Raw genomic sequence first — 20,728 nt, 5'->3', positions numbered from 1 at the left:
GTTCCAGAAGTGCAATGATGTGTTTTTCATGGCTTTAATCCTGGCAATGGAGAGGAACAATATCATATATGACATCACACAGTGATGTCAATCGTGATTTTCTTCTTTTAGGTTTAATGGCAGATGGCATAAACAAACCGTGACCTTTGAAGTCTCGAGGGGTTTTGTTATCTCAGGAGTCCAGCGAGGAGCATGGCAGAGAAGCTGGTCCGCGGCTAAGGTTCTCCGGGTGTGTACCGGGAGAAAACTCAAGAGTAAACCATTTAGCTGGCCTTCCGCAACACTCAGGGCTGAGAATGAGAGACCATCTAAAGGCTTAGGGACTCTTTGCAGGTGTTTTGGATTAATTAGCACTTTAAGCCTAAAATAATAAACCTGTTCACCATATACTGTCTGAGATTCTGAATGTGGAGTTTTCATAAGCTGTAAACCTTAATCACTATTATAACATTATAACTGGATTTACAGGTGTCACGTTTTGAAGGGATGTTAGAACCCAAAATGCAGAATCCAGGATGACACGAGGCAGGAGTGGATATGAAGAAAAAAAATCCTTTTATTGTAGGATGAGTCCCAAAATAAAGATAAATCCAAAGGCAGGGAGCCAAAATCCAAAAAAACCAGGGGAACGGGCAGACTGACAGAACAGATCACGCTGACAAACAACAATGGACCGACAAGAACAATGAGACAAGGAGAGGCTTTATACACTGGGGCTGGAGTGATAGGAGACGAGGAGCAGGTGTGTGGGGAACTGGCACAGGTGAAAGCACTAATGAGGAGACGAGCGAGCAGGACACCAGACCTGACTGGGAAAGACACACACACACACACACACACACACACACACACACACACACACACACACACACACACTGAGCTGGGGACAAAAAGGCTGGAGCTACAAGAGAAGACACATAAATGAGACGCAGACAAAGGACACATGAGAGCGCTATGAAACACAAAAGGAGAACCTGGAGTGGGAACTGGAGGGGCTGGGGAACAAAGGGACAAAGAACATGACAACATGTAATGAGTCTGTCTCTTATATTAGTTTCTCACCATTTTATTGGACTTACTGAAATGAATTAACTTTTGCACCATATTCTAATTTTTAGAGTTTCACCTGTATAAAAAATGTAAACAATGTGTGAAGAGTTTTGGTAAATTGTAGCTTTCTGGGCAGTATGAGTTCTCTTTAAGTAACAAATAGATAACACAATTCTTCTAAATTATTAAAGGTTTAATTATTTCACCTCTAACTTCCACATTTAACAGAAATCATGTTCACCATCATGCTCCTGATCATCAAAAAGTAGAAAGAAAACTGAATTTTCCCTTCATAAAATCCACCTGAAGAAGTGAATCGGAACCCTAAGAGTCAAACTACATTTAAAAATGACATAAGGATGTTACTTTGCCTGAAAAAGCAGATGTTTTTTTTCTTTTCTAGATTTCATTACTTGTGTAAAAATGAAAAGAAAATGTTTTCTGAACTTTAAAAAAAATCAAATTTTTGAAATAAAGACTTTTTGTGCTCGAATGAAAGGAAGGTCAAAAAAAGAGACGAAGGGTCAGAAACTAGTATTAGACAGAGTGGCTGATTTTACCTTGAATTTCATGTTTCATCAAAAGTTGATATTTCTTCTTTAGTTATTAGAAAATAAAAGTATTATTTAGAAAGTTCTTGTCACACCCCAAAATACCTCCTCCATCTTCTCATGATTTATATTTTCAAGAGAAAAAGGTTTGACATTTATTTTGTTTTTTTACTGGTCTTCTGTATTTTGGCCAGAAGGACTGAATCCTGCTTTTCCTGCGGTCTTCTCTGTGGAATGGAAGTTCTCGACTCTCCTATTTGATTAAAAGTTATTGGGGCAAAAGTTTCAGAAAGCAACGGCAGTTTCATGTTTATTATCAGTGGAGCTTCTCCAGGTTGTGAATCGTGATCTCTGGGGAAGATTTGTCCACATTTTCGAACACTGATTTAAACCTCTCAAAGCAGTTGTGTTTCTTCCAGTTTTGTTTTTGCTCACATTTTAAGGAGATGACACAAACAGAGACAGAAGACTAATGAGGAGCAGGAGTGGAGTTTATGTTTCTTTCCCACATTTCGGGATGCATATGTATTCAAGTGTGTGTGTGTGTGTGTGTGTGTGTGTGTGTGTGTGTGTGTGTGTGTGTGTGTGTGTGTGTGTGTGTGTGTGTGTGTGTGTGTGTGTGTGTGTTTGAAAGACTGTTACTCTATCAGTGAACTCATTTTTTCCACATTTGATAAACATACATTATTTGGAGCGGGATACTCTCATCATTGGTGAAGTAAACATCCTCCACACTAACCATCACCTCTAGTTTCAACAACAAACACACTCACAGTGTGTTAAACGGTGTTGATGTGATGATTCACCAACATCTACAGAAGATGAGTCCAGTTCAAGAGCTTCACTGAGGTGAAGCCTCCTAAACAGTCTTGCTCTGACAGAAGCTTTGGGACATTTACGGTTTCAAAGGCAATCTATTTTTACTTCCAGCTGCATGCAGGGGCTGTCAATCTAGCCGGTGTCCAGCTGGGCCACTCCCACTCCTGTCATTAAACTCCATGCCTTTGGGAGGTTTTATGTGGTTTAATTTTTTTTTTTCTGTGAGATTAAACCATCAAGCCAAGAACAACTCACTCTTATAACTCCAACAAAGCCAGAATCCCCAGAAGTCACAAATGGATTTGGAGCTAATTCCATAAGCTGATGTTCTATGTGACTCTCTCTGCCAGTGATTATGTGTTTATTTATTTTCTGTCTTTTTTTAATGATGCTAGCTAACAGCTGTGGGGGAAAGTGTTGCTTTTAAAAAAGTTCATCTGCCCTACTCAGTAGTTATTTAAGATTTAAACAGATTACCTGTTCACACAAGGACCTTGATCAGACCAGGAGCAGACCTACTGGGGTGGCACAGGGTGGCAGCTGCCCCTTAAAGAAAGACTTGCTACCCCTGCTCCAGTGGCGGCGCCGGGGGTGGGGGGACTATAGCTACCCCTGGATTAGTCATTGCACCCCCAAGTAGATATTAGATTTTTTTTACAATTTACTTTTAATTTAGCGTGTGGATGTGATAATATTTAACATACAAAACAAAAATAATCAGTAAATTATCATATAGGTAGTAAAAACTTAAACCAAAATAGGAAATTGATGTTAACCTTTGACCTCAGTTTCCACCTGTGAACCAGTGAAAGGTAGAGCTAGTGGTAAAATGGATCGGTTTTTGTTGCCCAAATTTCCACGAGTTCAGTCAGAAACGAATGAATCTTTGGAAGTGATCTCAGACCCACAAAAACCTACGGATCTGGATGAAGAGAGTCAACCCTCAACCACCGCAGCAGTCGAGGGTTTTGCCATTGGAAATGCTAACACTAACGTTAGCTAACCTTGCAACACTATAGATGGTTTTCTGTGTGGCTGTGTGTGTTTATGATTTCATGGAAAAGTCAGCGATTGTTCATATGTTTATGATGTTTATTAATGATTGTTTCAGGTGTTGTTGAGGTTTTGTGCACACATGTGTATCTGCTAGTGTTGAAGGTGTTTTAGAGAACAATAGGTACGCATGACCACTTCCTTCATAGCACCCTCAATAAAAAGACTAGCTCCTTCGTAGCACCTGCAGAAAAAAATTCTGGAGCTGCCACTGCCCAGCTCCCACCCCAACTGGCAGCAATGACATCAGTACATATTTGTTGCAAATTGGACATTATGAAAATGAACGTCACATGTCTGATTACACCAGTTACGAATTAAGCTGATGAAATGATGAGCAAAAACAAAACACATGGCTATGCTAGTACTGACGAACTAACAACAAAGACTGTGCTTCTAAGTGAACAATAAAACTAAAGTTGAGTGCCTTGTTGCAGTTCAACATTTCTTTCCACAAATGGTCTTCTTATACATAAAAGTCTACACCAACTGATTAACTGAGAACCGCTTTCTTTGGAATGTGACCATATGGGTTAAACCTGACTTTTCTGTCTACCCAGACTTCTCGTCTGACTCATATATTTAAATGTCTGTTTATCCACATAAAAAGTGAGTTAGGATTGTTTGGACATATGTTACGGTTGAATTCTTTATTCCCTACAACCCTAAACTCAAACGTGTGACATAGAAAAGGTGTGTGGATAGGAAAGCTATAAAAATAAAGGTACTAATTCTACTGCTGAATGTAGCTTAGAACATTTTTTCGTTGTCTGTTATAAGAGTGGGTGCTGTCAAAACTGTAAAGTCAAAGGTTAACTTTGCAGGGTCAAACTTCCTCAGATTGTTACGAGAGTGTCTAAAAAATACAATCTAGGTCACATAATCTACAAATAAAAGAAACTGACTAATTTAGGCTTGGGGGGCCTAATGTGCAGCCCACAGGCCAGTTGTGACACTCTATTTTTCAAGAATTGTAAAAGTTTGACCTACCAGCAAAATTTGTTGATGCACTTCTAATTATTTTTGTGTTAATAATAATAATAATAATTTATTGATCCCCTTGGGTTAATTCTTCCTTGTTTTAGAGCCGTCCCTAAGGAGCGGTGGGCTGCAGTTTGTATGACGCCTGTGGGACAACACACAGGGTTCAGTATGTGGTCCAAGGACACTTTTTAGACATGTTGCCTCCTGGGACCGAACTGCTCTCCCCGTTAGGCACAGATGCCCAAATGTGATTCATGCTAACGCACGCCTGAAAAAATATACTGACAAATTAAAATACCTTTTTAAACGATATTTCATGCAAAATGTGCACACAAACCACATACATTCAGGGATTAGGTGTTTTCTGATCAAATACTTGTAAACTTTAACTACATAGTAAACATTAGTGAAGACAGAAAGACCTGTTTAATGTTCTTGCAGAAATGTTTTTACAAAACCATAAAGCTACATGACTTTCAATTCGGTTATCATTTTTCTTCAATAAGGGCAAATGTTAGAGACCGTTTTTAATATTTACTTTTTACCGTTTTTATCAATAATTTGGCATGCAGGTTACACAAAAGTGAAATATTTACAGTTTTTTGAGACTCATTCATGGAAATTAATGAGGCAAAGTCATATTGCTGCTGTTGTAAAGCAGGTTGCATCTGATGGCCTCTGGACCCCAGCAAACTCAGTAATGACCCCCTGCATGAATTCTGCAGCAGCCCTGTGTAAATTTAAAAAAAAAACAACACCTTTGCAGCATCTTGTAACTTGTAATGAGTTTTGATGGTTGTGTGAGGTTATTAACAGGGAAGGGTGACGCCTACACACAGCCTTGTTTGGTTGGTAGAGCATCGGTACAAGATTACATGCTGAACTTCATTTTATTTGTTTCCACTAAGTTCGTGTGTCAGCAATGAGGTACTTGCCATGAATTTTTTGTGTCAGCTCATTCATGCCCTCTAAATTCTTCTTTATTAAGAGAAAATGTTTTAAATCTGGTTCACTGGTGAGAAATTGATGAAATGAAAAACGTTTTTGACACAAATTCTTCTGCTGCCATTGAACGTATCTGAGGAAACAAATTTACCCCGGGTTTCCACAGGAGCCGCCAGCAGCACGTTACTGCAGCAGCACGTCTTGCTCGCGTAAGCTGCTGCTTGGCCCTTCCCACGAGGCACGAAGCAGCAGGGGAGCAGCTGTCACCGACAGAGCACAAAGTCACACGAATGACTTCGTCAACAACAAGCAGGAGAAAACTACAACATGGTTTGTGTTTTATGTTCTGTCCATTTTGTAATCGCCAATACGGACCTGAAAAACAAAGGAGACCGCTAGCTAGGTGATAACTTCTCACGGGGCCGCAGTTAGTAACCTTTTTTAAAAGTAAAGCAACCGGAAGACAGTATGTTCTTTATTCTGAAAATCTCAGGAGCTTCTCTCCATTTCCGCGTCCGATTTCCTGTCTTTCCTTCCCCAAAAATGTCGAACTTGACCCGTTTCAGAGGCGTCGCGCGTAGAAAATAGAACCGGCGCGCTCCTGAGACGCGGCCGACTCGCGCTGCTGACGGCTGCCGACGGCTCCGGTGGAAAAGGTTCTGTTGACCACAGCGGTTCCTATCAGCAGCTATGACGTGCTGCTGCAGTAACGTGCTGCTGACGGTGTGGAAAGCCGGGGTAACCGGTAAGAGGAGCAGCATGCCGCGGCCTTTACGCGCCGGTTCTATTTTCTACGGCGACGCCTCTGAAACGGGTCAAGTTCGACATTTTGGGGGAAGGAAAGACAGGAAATCAGACGCGGAAATGGAGAGAAGCTACAGAGATTTTCAGAATAAAGAACGTACTGCCTTCTGGTTGCTTTACTTTTAAAAAAGGTTACTAACTGTGCGTCCCCGTGAGAAGTTATCACCTAGCTAGCGGTCTCCTTTGTGTTTCAGGTCCGCATTGGCGATTATAAAACGGACAGAACATAAAACACAAACCATGTTGTAATTTTCTCCTGCTTGTTGTTGTGTTTACTGACGAAGTCACTCGTGTGACTTCGTGCTCGGTCGGTGACGGCTGCTCCCCCGCTGCTTCGTGCCTCGTGGGAAGGGCCAAGCAGCAGCTTACGCGAGCAAGACGTGCTGCTGCAGTAACGTGCTGCTGACGGCTCCAGTGGAAACCCGGGGTCAGACTAATGGTAATGTTGAATTCCTGCGCTGATTATATCTGTATGCTCTATCTCACAGCGTGTATTTGACAAGATGGCTATTTCTGAACCCTGGTGGTGACACCCTTGTAACTCAATGCTGAGGAATAGTGCGATATCTTACAGTTTCCCTTTGGGATAAGACGCATCTTTGGGTTCATCAATATGTCTTCTACTTATACGTTAGCAGGCACCGTGGGAATGATATTCATCAGAATCAGAAAAGCTTTATTGCCAGTGCCCCAGCGTCCCGAAGCATAGGATTGGTTTATTTAAAAAATCTGCTAAAGTATACATCTCCAGGCTTCACCATGATTAAAAACAAGCACCAATGATGCTGACATATGGGAAGCATCAACTCTCTACTTGTCACTTCCTTCCTCTTCGTTTTCTCTACCATGATGAAGAACCACTGCCTATGTTCATTCTTCAACGCCCTTGCCCATTAAAAAGGTCACTTCAGGTCAATTTAAGGTTTGCCTGTGGGCCAAAAGTGGACTTTGGGCCAATCATAGAGCGACAGCACATGGTTCGCTAATGCGAAAGTGACTAGTACCTGTAGTTGTTCCTATAAGGAAGGAAAGGCTCAGTGGTAATGGACTGTTTACTCTGTTTGCATAGAGCTGATCTTTTGATTCATGTGATTGGCCTCTGACTTAATCAGTCAAAGTATCAATATGTGCACTTGGGTTTAAGTAAACATATTAATAGGTTTAAATTTCTGCTTCCTGACAGAAAAGTAAAAAATAGCAACTATGAGTGGTAGTAGGTAGGGTTACCATCATAGATAAACAGTGATTAGTTAAATAAGCAGCAAATGCATCATTAAAGTTACCAATGTAAAGGAAATGAGTTTGGCTTCAACACAGGAAACGAGTTACCATAACATACTTTTAGTAGCATGCTGTTTGCTTCAATGAGACGTTCAGTCAGGCTTTCTGTGTGTGGCTTGTTGGTTGATGCATGCTGCCTTGTACTATGGAAGCTCAAATGAGAACTCATTACCAGGTTCCCTACATCTCCAGTGAGACTGTAACACACACCAGCTCTTCCACAGCCTGCAGGCATTTATTTCAGACATTTAACACAGATTTAAGGACTTTAGTGTTTGGTCTTCCATTCCTTTTTTGTCAAAATTCCTCATGGCAATAAATCTTATACAGTTGAGAATTCTGACTGGTCACATTTATTATTATAAGGTGAAACTCATAAGTAGTGTTGGGAGTAACGGTGTTACGGTTTAATGCTGTTAGTAACTGAGTTATTTTTTAGGTAAAACCGTAAATGAGCCCAACTTACTGCCAGGATGTGTATTCGAGATATCTATAAGAGCATTCTCACTGAATGAACTTTTCATACATCTGAAATGTTCATTTTAGATTTAACAAAAAGATATTTGACATTATTGTTGTTTTCTTCACATTGTTTTAAGCCCTTTAGTGTTCATAACCCCATCTTTGGATACCACTGTACTGGAGAGGCCAATACCAACATGCAGAGTGATCTTCACCAACTACGGATTGAGGAGTATAGTATAGTTGACCATACTAGTGACCAGTTTCAGTAGGAGGAGCCAAGCCGTTGAAGCTGGACAAGGATTTTCCACATGCTACTTAGGCCTAAAGAAAAAGAAAATGTGAAAATAGCTAATGTGTTATTTATTTATTTATTTATTTATTTATTTATTTATTTATTTATTTATTTTATTTATTTTTCAGAAAACTGTGGGGAAAGAACAAAAATCCAATCCACCAATCAATTCAGAACAAGAATAAAAACAGTGGGAGGTCATTAAACTGGATTTGGGCATCTTCTCTGGGTTACAACTCACACTTTCGGCATTTACTCATTCCTGAAATGTACAGTCCTTATAAGTTGTACCTTGTAGTGAGAGTGATGAATTAGGACAAAAAAGTAAGTACTCAACAAAACACAAACGTTTGTACTTTTATTGCTTTAATAAACCATCTAAATTATGATTTATTTCTTTAAGTTTGTATTTCTTAGCTTTTGCTCTGCGAATGACAACTTGTCGTTCTGTTTGCTTTTCAGCCACTTTGGTGCAAAATCAGAGACTGCAGATTGGATGGAGATGGACACTGAGATCATCATGTAAGTTTTCTTCCTCCTCTGTTAGATGAACAACATGGTTGGGATAGTTGCATCTTCAACATTATTGGACCACACTCTGATTCACATCTGAATCAAACCTGTTTTCTTTCTTATGAAAGACAAAGTCACGGTGTCACCCAGGCTAAGTTAAACAGAGTAGGATAGATTTCTCTCGGTACAACGATGGAATACAAGCAGAACGGTGCACAAAGTAACAATTATATTTCAATGATGAGTAATTAGTTTAAGCGTTCGGATTCTTTACAGGGGAAAATAATAAATCATCTACTAAGTCAATCTCCACCAGTCATTTCAAGTCCATCATTTAGGAAATAATAAAAACCACAGCACTTTAGACCAGTGAGTCGTGGAGGATGGCTGCTTATACTGAGCCAGGATTCTCTGGAGGTTTCTTCCTGTTAAAAGGGAGTTTTCCTCTCCACTGTCGCTGCATGCTTGCTTAGTATGAGGATTGCTGTATAGTCACTGACACTAGTCAGTGACTTGATGCAATTTGCTGGGTTCCTTACATAGGAAACATTATTTCTGATTGGCTTAATGAACTGACCTGAATTGGAATGTTTATTATGTGAAGTGCCTTGAGACAACTCTTGTCGTGATTTGGCGCTATGTAAATAAACTTGAATTGAATTGAAGTTAAGTGGGCTGGTCGGGACTACAGTACTGGCACTTTAAAATGAAACCTCCTACATTCAAACTCATATTTCAAAAGAGTTTAATGTGAATCACAAAACAACTTCTCATTTATTTCTTGTTTCTGGAACTGAATTTTCTTTAACTGCATGGTAGCTCCATTGCAGCGGTCTCAACACCCTTTAACTGTACCAGATCTCCACACTTTCCGCACTTTCTCTGCATCACAAATTCTTAAATTGTGGTTGCCTCCGAGTGCAAGATCTCATACTAAATTAAACAAGTGGTTTTCATAACAGAAGCTAAAGCTCGCTGACCTTACAAGCTCGGTTTAATGTTCCACGTCATCTACCTGTCAGCTCTGCTTGCTTGCAAATTGTAGTTCTTTATAAAGATTTGTTTTACACACTACCCAGCTCCACAGAGTTGAAAGGACACCTTATAAAGAAAAGCAGGAGATTAAGTAGCTTGTGCTTCGTTTCCGTGAAGTCAGGCTGGTCTGGTCATTAGATGGAGCCCTACCATAACCGCATTGGCTGGATCAGCTCACACACACCTCTGTAATGGCTCTTAGAGAGGCCACTGGTTGGCCCAAACTCTTTTATAATAAGAAATTTAGATTTAAAATAAAACAGACATGCAGCAGCTCCAGCTGAGTGTGGTGTTGTACGGTTCGGCAGAGTAAAACCAGGGATTTGTTAGACATCCGCAATGGGAACGATGACGGTACTGAAGTAGGAAGATACTCCTTGTGAGATCATAGCCTTGGTGCCTGTCCAGACATCCACTTCTGTGTTTTTACTCCCACGTGCAACTACTTCACTCGCCTCTTCTTGGCTGTCTGCGTCCCTGGCGCGCTCGTTTTTGTGCTCAGCTGCAAGGTTTAGAGTTTGATCCGATTTATCTTTTTTTTTCTCAACTGCAATGGCGGTGAAGGGGACAGCCGCTCTGTACAAAAAACGGGATTAGACATTGTCATCACCTTCTTCTCACCCAGAGCTCAACACACTCGATCACACTGACAGCAGGTCCCAGCCTTTCCAAGCTGAAGCCAAACACATTCCAGAGCGCAGAGAGACAGACAGGTGAACCCTCGCTGAAACGGGGCTGCCGTTGTCTTGTTTCTGAGATCCTTGCAAAGTGCTGCTGCCCGCTTCCCAATCTAACAAACTTGCATGCATGGAAAGCATTAACCTCATAAATCCAAGCTTCCTTTGGATCACAAGTCTTCCTAAGCACAATGCCATTCCTTAAAAATGGAACCCAATGAAAGCAGCTGCAGTAAAAGCTTAATGCATTGTTCTGCACCTCCACAACTTTCTCAGGTCTTTATTAAAGGACTCGTTGGGGCGCAAAGATCCTCATGCCGTCCTAAAACGTGACGGGAAAACAACCATGCTCTTTCATTTTAATGGCTCACACTTTATTCTTCATGTCAGATCTCCCTCTTAAACATTTCAAGAGCTCTGATGTTTGAGTGTACCACGGTGGTATGAGACTAACGTTTTACATATATGGATCATAATGAAATTTAAACCAGAGAAGGTACCACACCGACTTCCATTTTCTGTTCTATTAAATTAAAGCGAGGACTCCAGCGCCTTAATGCTTCCCATAAATCCTACAAATACAGGCAAATCCTCTTTTAGTTCTTATAATTATCATTACAAAATAGCCCTTTGTTTTGCAGTGCTCCTTTAAAAGAGAACTCCCGTTGCAAACCTCAATCTTTCTCACACACCCAATTAAACAACAGGGCCATGATTTTTTTGTGCCAGCCACTGGAAAGTAACCACAAAAAATATCCCAGGACATTGTTTTTGGAGTGTTTCTCCAAAAAGTGGGGGCCCGTTTTCATATTATATTCTTTATTACATTCATATCTCTATTTTCCCACAGTAAATCTCTGACAGAATTCCTGAGCAGACATGGCAAAGAGGTTACTGCACGGCCATCCTTTAGGAATAGGAAAATAGATCAGCTTGTTTTGGATGGAAAACCAGCACTGGGAGGTGTGTGATTGGGATTTACACCATCCTGCCAATGCATCAAGGATAGCAGTTTATGTGTGAATTTAAATAAATGAAAGTATTAATGTGGAAAAACAACAAGCCTGTTTAAATCTTTTACACTGCAGCTTTCTGCGGTGCTGTGCTTGGCTGTAGCAACCACACACAGCAAATTTGAAAGTTCAGAATTAACACTCTCAGAGATAAAATTAACACTTCTTCAGAGTTTACATGGGAACCACTGCTTCGGTGTTAAATCAACACTTTTAAAAGAGTTAACATTTTAACACCATTTCAGTGTAATTACTGAACTCGGCTGGAGTTAAATTTTAACACTAGCAGAGTTTACAAAATACACCTAATTATTGTCAGAACTTTACATGTCAACACTTGTTGAGTTAAATTTTGACACCAAGACAGTGTTAGCCTAACTCTCCAATGGGTTCATTGCACACTACATCCAGTGTCACATTCAGAGTCGATTTTAAACTCAAGTTGTTAATCACCACCGTGATTTAATGAATTTTAATACATTTCAGTGTGCCATGCCAGGAAGCTACCAGGCAGATACATACGGGCAAACCCATGCCTTGTACACCTCATGATTGCAATCACTCAGAGAAAGAGGATCACAAGTAGCAGCAGCAAGCTGAGCATGTAGTATGAACCATGCACCACATTATAATTGTGATTTTTATTGTGACACACAGCGGTCCCATTCTTTTGACCGGCCTCCTCACTTACGGTACAAACATGACACAACAAGCAAAACCACATTTGCAACAGTGAACAAAGTACTAACTAAGAACAACACAACTTCGCAAAAAAAAAAAAACATGCATAAACACCCCAAAATAGAACAAACTAACTAAAAGCATGACTACCCACAATGCACCTCGCCCACTGCAGCTCCTGCAACTCTCTGCACCCAATCGGTCGCTACCAGTCCAACTTTTAGAATAAAGGGATGGGGTCTACAAATTAACTCTGCAGGTGTTACAGCTGCTGTGGGAGTTCAGAGTTAGATTTTCAGGAGTTATTTTGTCCAAAATAACTCCTACAGAGTTGATTAGGAAACACTCCTTTTTAACCCTGGGTTTTATCTCTCATGTCAGTGTTACATATAGCTTGTTTTGGTGTTAAATGAACTATTCTTGGTGTTAAATTGGACCAACACCAGAAAATTAAAGAAATGTTGTTGTTTTCTTTTATTATTACTGAGAACCTCAAAGAGGCACCTTGGATAATTACTGTTGAAAACCACAATTATGTTCTGCTGTGTTATAAACCAGCAGCATCTTCATCCGGAATTTTAATGTGAATTTTACCTCATGGGGCTTTGACCTCAGCCTGCTCACCTCTGATTCCTTGGACCACTGAGACTCTTGCAGGACCATTAAAACAGAACTGAGCTTCATGAGAAAATCAGTTTCAGAAAGCAAGGGTCTCCTCTGAGGTCTAAATCTGACATTCAGCCTGCAGTGGGGTTTAACACTGTTGTAACCACTGGCTGTGCGTTGGCCTGTCTGCAGCTTTTATAAGGCAATTATATAAACTTAGTATTTAAAAGGCTAAACAGTCTGGCTGTACAGTCAGTCTGTGCCCCACGTCTAGAAATTTCTGTGGTTGTCATAAAGCAGCTGAAAGCTGGAATACTTTTCAGAAGAACACTAAGAATTCTGATGTCATAAAATCTGTTTCCACACGTACATTTCTGATTATTTGTGCTGATATGGAGCATTCTTTGTGAGTTCCTCTGACCAACACTAAGCTGTGTTTACCTTGTAAAAATGCTAACAAGTGCGTTTGCTCGCATACTTTTGTTTTCTGTGCTCTAACAGCGCTTGTTGTTCGTTTGTGAGTAAAGCCCGTGCAGTTGTTTTGCCGAGTTCACCCAGTTTGGGAAGAAAATGCACAAAATTCAGCTCCTGATCAAACGTTATCTTGGTTTTCCTGACATTCCATTAATGATGCTTTTTCAACATATTCTTCCCAATTCATAATGGGAAACAGTGACAGCCTTGGTTTTAGTTGACATTTAGTGCAGCGTGAGCGTTCCTGACTTACGTTTGAAAAACATGCAGAATGTGCAAAACCTCTTTTCGGTCACTTCTATAGGTTAACATTACATTTTAGTTGTGTTTTGTAGCATGATCACACATTTGTTAATAATGTAAACAACACTTGGAAACTATAGAAAAACTAACAGAAAACAGTTCAATGCTAAGTAAATAAAATAAATAAATAAAATAAATAATAAACAAAGCTTGTGCATTTCTGAAACTAAACCGCCAACATCTCCTTCCTAGAAAAACTGCAGGGTGAGTCGGTTTTGTTGTTTTTTATTACCGTAACTTTAGGTGGGGTTGCTGAAAATTATTTAAGTCCTTCAATTTCTCTCCTTTAATTTGTTTTTTAACCAACCAAAACTGTCAAAAGATAACAGTCCAGACCCTTTGGCTGTCCCCTTCCCCGGCCGCTGGCCGGCCATCAATGAAAGATAACTGATCCTGTTAGGCTGACATCGACTCCGTTGAGCCGGTCGACTCCTCCTTTTCCCCTCCCTGCTGAAAGCACAGCTCCTATTGATCTTATCCTTTAAGTGTTACCATAACGTCTCTCCACAATAGTTTAAACTGGTGCTTCACTCCCCCATGATTAATAAAAACAGTCTCAACAGGGAAAGTATCTTCTCAAACTCATCCGTCTTTTACTCATGATGTCTTTCGCCTTACGTCAGCCAACTGACTTAACGACCATTTTCCTTTTTTTTTCACGTACGTACCTGTTTATGCGTCATGGATTCCAGCAGAACATAAAGTCTCCACTTGAGAGATTGAATTCAGCTCTGTTGGTTTTTGATCCCATTGCTAGTCGAATGTGTGGCCCCTGTCTCCACTGTTGATACCTGTGATGCACTCCGAGTACTTTTAAAAAAAAATGTTTAATTTTAAGAGGGAAGCAGTCCATTTATGGCAATCAAGCTCTGGCAGAAAAGCTTTCCATGAAACCTAAGTACCCCTCCTGAACAAGCTGCTTAATGGACTGCAGATGCATTTCAATAGAACACTCAGAGCTAGGTGACATAGCATTATGTGGTTGCCATAATCTTGCACAGACACTAAAAGTATGCAAAGGTCAAGTTGTTTCCTGTTTGCTATTTCAGACTTTAATAAAAATCATTTGATTAGAAAGCCTTTAGAATGTAATTATTATAAATTGAATATTACTTGACCCGTTTATAGAAAAGGTCACACTAGCCGGTATGGCAAAGCAAACCTGCCATACATTTCTTATTCCTCTCACGTTTCCCACAAACAGCTCGTCTTCCAGGCGTCATGCGATCACGTAGTCCTGGGTTGAGTTTTCAGGTCAGTGATTTAGATTTGGTAAATCATTTTGCTCAGGTTCTTGACGTGAAGCACAAAGAACACAAATCATTCCTGGGCAAAGCCATATGGGAGGCTTCATGTCTAAAGACCGCCATAATAACGCTGGCCTAGAGCCAACTTGTACAAGCTGTTGGATGTTTTTTTTTCTTAATGACTCGCACCTGAACGCGTCTCGGTACCTTCGGTGCATTTAAGGGTTTGCAGAACATTAGGAGAGCATTTTTCGTAGTGTGAGTGAGAAAGAGAGCCTTAGCTGGAGCTTGAGTGTCATTTTTCCGCATACATGATGCTGTTTGGGTGTTTGTCCACGCTCCTACATGTGCAATCTGGTTGAAATAGCTGAATTAGCTTTAAGAGATCAAAGCAGTAATCTAATCTTATTCTTACAAACACACTGCAATTTGCACAGGAAGTTAGATTAAGCTTGTGTACCCATGTTGGGAGCTGAGCCCACCTCAGTGGCAGATAGTTAGCTGATTAAATCCCAGAGGGCCAATAGCCAACCTAATACTGCTGCTGAACAGCACACAAAAATAAATACCTTCCATTCTGCATTTGCATGTAAAGACGGGTAAAATAGTGCATAATCAACATGGGGACTGCTGGACTTGTGTGGTTTGTTCTGTTTACACACCAGTTTCCACATAAGTGCATAAACAGCAGCTTTTACTGAGGTTTGGAAATTATAGATAAAGAACAAAGAACCAAAAGCACTTTAGAGGGGGCCCTTCTCTTTACAGACTCCTCATCCAACTGTTTACCCTCAGATACAATTATTCAAAACACAGCCACAAAAAAACTGGAGTTTTCTTGACTCCAAATCTTCCAGACTCTTGTCCAGGTTTGATATTTTGATTATTACTATTTTCTCATTCAAGTGATGTTTCTAGCTTTAATGAAAGACGACATACATAGATTTAGTTTGGACACAAGCTGCCATTATTGTGATGAACCTACAAAACACAGTGGCCCAATAGTTTAAATCATCTAGCTCAAAGCAGAATCCCGGACAAGTAATCATTGTTTCCTCCTTGGGATTATGGTCTGGAATCTCGTGAATGTTTTATACAGAGTGAGCCTAATGAATCCTGACACGGTCATCGGATGTGTGACAGTTCTGTAAACAACCTTTTTACATTATTTATTGAATAAGAAGCAGCTGCCTGCATCAGCTAAATCACTTGTCGCCAAATAAAACACGTTAATCACTTTAGCAGCTTTCTGATACGATCCGCTCGAGTGTTTGTTTAGATAAAATCCAGGTGGCGACTTTCTTTGGCGCAGTGTAGAGTAGAAAAAACACTCCCGGAAAAGCAAAAGAAGGCACTGAATCCCTAAAACTTTCTCTCTTTTTTTTCTAATTTCTCAACTTTTCCACATGATCCATTAATCTTCCCATGTTGGTTTAGTGCTATTGTGCATTTATTTCACACACGCTGTGGGGTGCACGGCAGATACAGAAGATGTGGAACAGTTGATACAACAAAGTAGAAAAAAACAGCACATCAAGGCAAGACTAATTGAGACACAGATTTACCGTCCTCGTGACTCAAAGGAGGAAATTATCAGGCTTGAGGTTCCTTCTGAATATGACCTAAATCTTGGCAGAATTCCCTGCTAAATCACTATGTAAAGAATGTGATTTCATTCAATTTTACACTTGTCCCTTGGAGTTTAATGCATTCAGACAGTGAATAATGATCCATGTAAACTACCATCACATTTAAATGAAAATGTAGACACCCTGGGTAACCATACACACTGCTCAAAAATAAAGGCAACACAAATTAAGTCATCCTAGACCTGAGTGAATGAAATATTCTTATTAAATACTTTGTTTGTTACATTGTCGAATGTGCCGACAACAAATCATACAAAAATTATTAATGGAAATCCTATTTTTTTTACCCTTGGAGCTCTGGATTTGGAGTCACACTCAAAAAATAATGTGAAAACGCATTACAGGCTGATCCAGCTGTGATGTAATGTCCTTAAAACAAGTCAGAATGAAGCTCAGTAGTGTGTATGACCTCCATACAATGCCTGGGCATGCTCCTGGTGAGGTGTCAGATAGAGTTGTGCTGTTCGCGAACGAACCGATTCTTTTGAACGTCTCATAAACATGAACGATGCGAGCCGAGTCGTGGCTGGGGGGGCGTTCTTTTTTTCCTACGCGTGTTTCACACAGATGCACACAAATGAGCTCCTCCGTGAGACAGAACAGTTATAGGGGAGGGGCACACCCAGTAGTGATGTGACGTACACGAACGAATCATCTTCCGGTACCAGAAGTCGGTAAAGCGCACCCTCTCAAACCTCACCCACCGCTGTGACGGATGTAGGAGGGACGCTTCCCAACACCGTGCACCCTCACGGACACCGGAGCAACACGCTGCTCTTAATACAGCCGCATGAGGTCTAGCCTAGTCTTGCATTAGGAGGAACCCAGGGCCAACAAGGGGTCTGAGGATCTAATCTCGGTACCCAATGGCAGTCAGGCTACCTCTGGAGAGCAAATGGAGGGCTGTGACACACCACAAAGAAATGCCACCTTACACCATAACTGGCCCATTGCCAAACCGGCCATGCTGGAGGATGCTGCTGACAGCAGAACGTTCTCCATGGTATCTCCAAACTCTGTCACACCTGCTCAGTGTGAACCTGCTTTCATCAGCGAAGAGCACAGGGCACCAGTAGCACAGGGCACCAGTAGCAAATTATCCAATCTTGGTGTTTTCTGGCAAACGCCAAGCGTCCTGCACAACCCTAACCAGCGAACGTCATACCACCCTCATGGAGTCTGTTTGTGACTGTTTGAGCTGACACATGCACATCTGCGGCCTGCTGGAGGTCACTTTGCAGGACTCTGGCACTGCTCCTCCTTGCACAAAGGCAGAGGTAGTGGTCCTGCTGTTGGGTTGTTGCCCTAGTACTGTCATGACTTGTGGAAGGCGTCTAACCCAAGTCATGCAGAATCAACACGGGAGTCAGGAGGTAAGAAATTAAAGTCTTTCTTAGCAAAAACGGAAACCAAAGGAGCACTGGAAATCCAGTGATTGAAGCCGTGAGGCGGTGTTCAGAGTCCTAGCTCAGCGAGCTGTGGGGGAAGTGGTGGGCCGAGGTGAACGAGTGCGGAGACTCAGCCGGGCGGGAGGTGAAGAAGCGGGGAGGGGAGATACAGGAGCCGTGGAGGAGGATGGGACGTAGTATGAAGATCCGTGGTTTGTAGCAGAGTAGGTGAAGGTAGTGATGATAATCCAAGATGGGGCAAACAGACAGGGGTTCAGGAGCAAGTTCAAAGTCGGAATCCAAAAACAGTCCAAGGTCAAAATCCAATAATCCAAAATACGAGAGAGCAAAACTACTAGGAGTCAAATGAGTACGAGTGGCGGCGTTACCAAAAACTGGAGTAATCATCCAGCTTAGAGTGGTGTCTCCATCCTCCTTTTAAACCCAACCTCCTAATGACTTATTTGGCACAGCTGGTACCGCCCCGCTCCTCACCTGTGGAACACAGAACCTCAAAGATGGTTAATCGAGGAGGCGCACTCACCTCGGCACGAGATTCATGACAAGTACCTGAGCCACTTGTGTGGGTTGTAGACTCTGTCTCATGCTACTGTAACCGGATTACAGGATACAATAAGATAATTAAAAGAAAAAATAAACAAATGGGCCAATAATTAGGTTCGGGGAGAATTGGAGGTTGTTTAAGAATGACTGGAGTCACGGGTATAGCATGAAACGGTTTATATACTAAATTTTAATAATAATGGGAAATATAACACATAAAGATAACACACAAAAACAGATGAAAACAATCGACAATAGTAAAATGGTCGGTATGAGATTTGATCATATGAGTCACAAGTCAGCCGGCGTCAAGTCAAATCCCCACGCTTGGGGTGAAAGTCAGAGTCCGGTGGTGCGATTTTTTCCTACCACACCGTTGAGATTGTTCACAGAAGAGAGCAGTCTGCTCTTCAGTTACTTGAGATGTCCTGGTTCGTTCAGTGGTTAAGGCTCGCCATCTCCCTCGTCAGGAAGAAATCCAGTTCTCGTTCCAAGTGAGTGATCATAGGAGTCGGGATCAAACCCAAGGAAAAAAAAAAACCCAGCCTGTAAACAACAGGACTGTTAGCGAGTTGGCATCGACCCTTCTCGTCACATCACAGCATAAAGTCTTACAGACTTAAACAAATGCTTCACTCTATTGGCATAGCCAATCATGTTTGGGTTCACAGTTCAACTAACATAACATCAATTTGATTGTCTATTAAAATAATTCTCAGTAGCTCTGGAAATATAATTACATATGACAACAATTGTTCAGCTCAATAGGCTCAGTTAGATTCTATTACTCTACACTATTCAACAAGAAATACATTCATGACAACAAGGATACATTTAGTTGTGTTTCTATACAGCATTGTGACACCTTGTATATCTGTAACACAATAAATAAATAAATAAATAAAATGTTCTATAACAAAATTCAACAAAATATAAATTCTGGTCCTTTGGTCCACCTTTGTAAAATAATTCCTTCCTAATCAGTTAGCTTTTATTTATTTTTATTTATCTATTTTTTTTATTATTAAATGTTTGGTTAAGGGACGCATTGCTAATTCTATGGCGTTAGCTATAACGCCCCTGAGGACCTTGTACATCTAGGCCGTACCACCATTAACTGGCGGTTTGAGCCGTTAACTCCTGGGAATCCCATATGCCCTACCGCCGTTAACTGGCGGTTTGAGCCGTTAACTCCTATATGCCCTACCACCGTTAACTGGTAGTTTGAGATGTTAACTCCTGGGATCTAACGTCTAGCAGCCCACTGCTGTCACCTCGGTTGCTGTAATTAGCTTTTTGAATTTAATAATTTACTGAATTTAATCTCATTCACTCACCAACGCGCTCCAACGGTTCCCTCCTACAGAGGATTGGTTCACTCTGTCGTCTCCACACAAATCTATAAGAATGGAATTAATTTGATAAGCTATTTAAGTTTCCTTTTTTTTTTTAAGTTGCATCGTTAGCTTTTTCTCTTCTTTTTTCTTTACTCACCGCGTTGGTTCCAAGTTCCTAGCTCTTATTAGAAGGAGTCAAGTCCGCCTCTCCCTCTATCTATGCGGCACCCAAATCAGGGTTCTTCACGGCCTCGACCGTTGTTTTTTTTCTCTCTCTCTCTCTCTCTCTAACCGCTCAGTCTTTGCTTTCTGTATCTGCGTGCTGCACAGCCGTTTGTCTCTCCTCTCGCTCAGCTGCGTCGCACGGTTTTATTTCGCGGAGGCGGGACTTATTTCTCTCAGCCAATGAAATTTCAGATTCCCACCTGGACCAATAGTATACAGCTTTCCTCTTCTGTTTCTGTTAGGGATGTTCAAGATTCTTGTTTTAACCGATGTTTAATATTAAACTCGTTATTTTAGTTATTCACCCTTCCAATAATTCATTATGAAATTATCTATTAGTTAATTAGATATCTATTAATTAGTATTGTTAATTTCCTTAATTTATATTTTATATTTTATCTAAATTGAGGATGGATCATATTAGTAAGCCAATTAGTTAATACCTCATTAAGGTTCTAGCTTCTGGGTTACATCCTCCCCCATTAAATATCATGCACGTCCCTGTGCATTGTTTCTACTGGGTACACAACTTCTTGAGTAAGAGAGTCAATAAAAGCTTTATTAAGTCCTTGGAAAAGGGACCTAACTACGGTCACTAGTGGATTGCCCAATTGAGAGTAAGTTAGTCTTTGAGGAGGCTGACTACTTCGTTCAGATCTCCTGACATACATCTCTGGTTGCACAGTATCATGCTCATCCGTTTCGGTTTGATTCTCAACTGAGACAGGACGAAGTGAGCTCTCTGTTTCCGACAGAGCTGATGAGCTATTCT

This window comes from Nothobranchius furzeri, chromosome 5, assembly GCF_043380555.1.
Source record: "Nothobranchius furzeri strain GRZ-AD chromosome 5, NfurGRZ-RIMD1, whole genome shotgun sequence".
NCBI classification, from domain to species: Eukaryota; Metazoa; Chordata; class Actinopteri; order Cyprinodontiformes; family Nothobranchiidae; genus Nothobranchius; species Nothobranchius furzeri.
Note: the sequence above shows the minus strand (reverse complement) of the source record.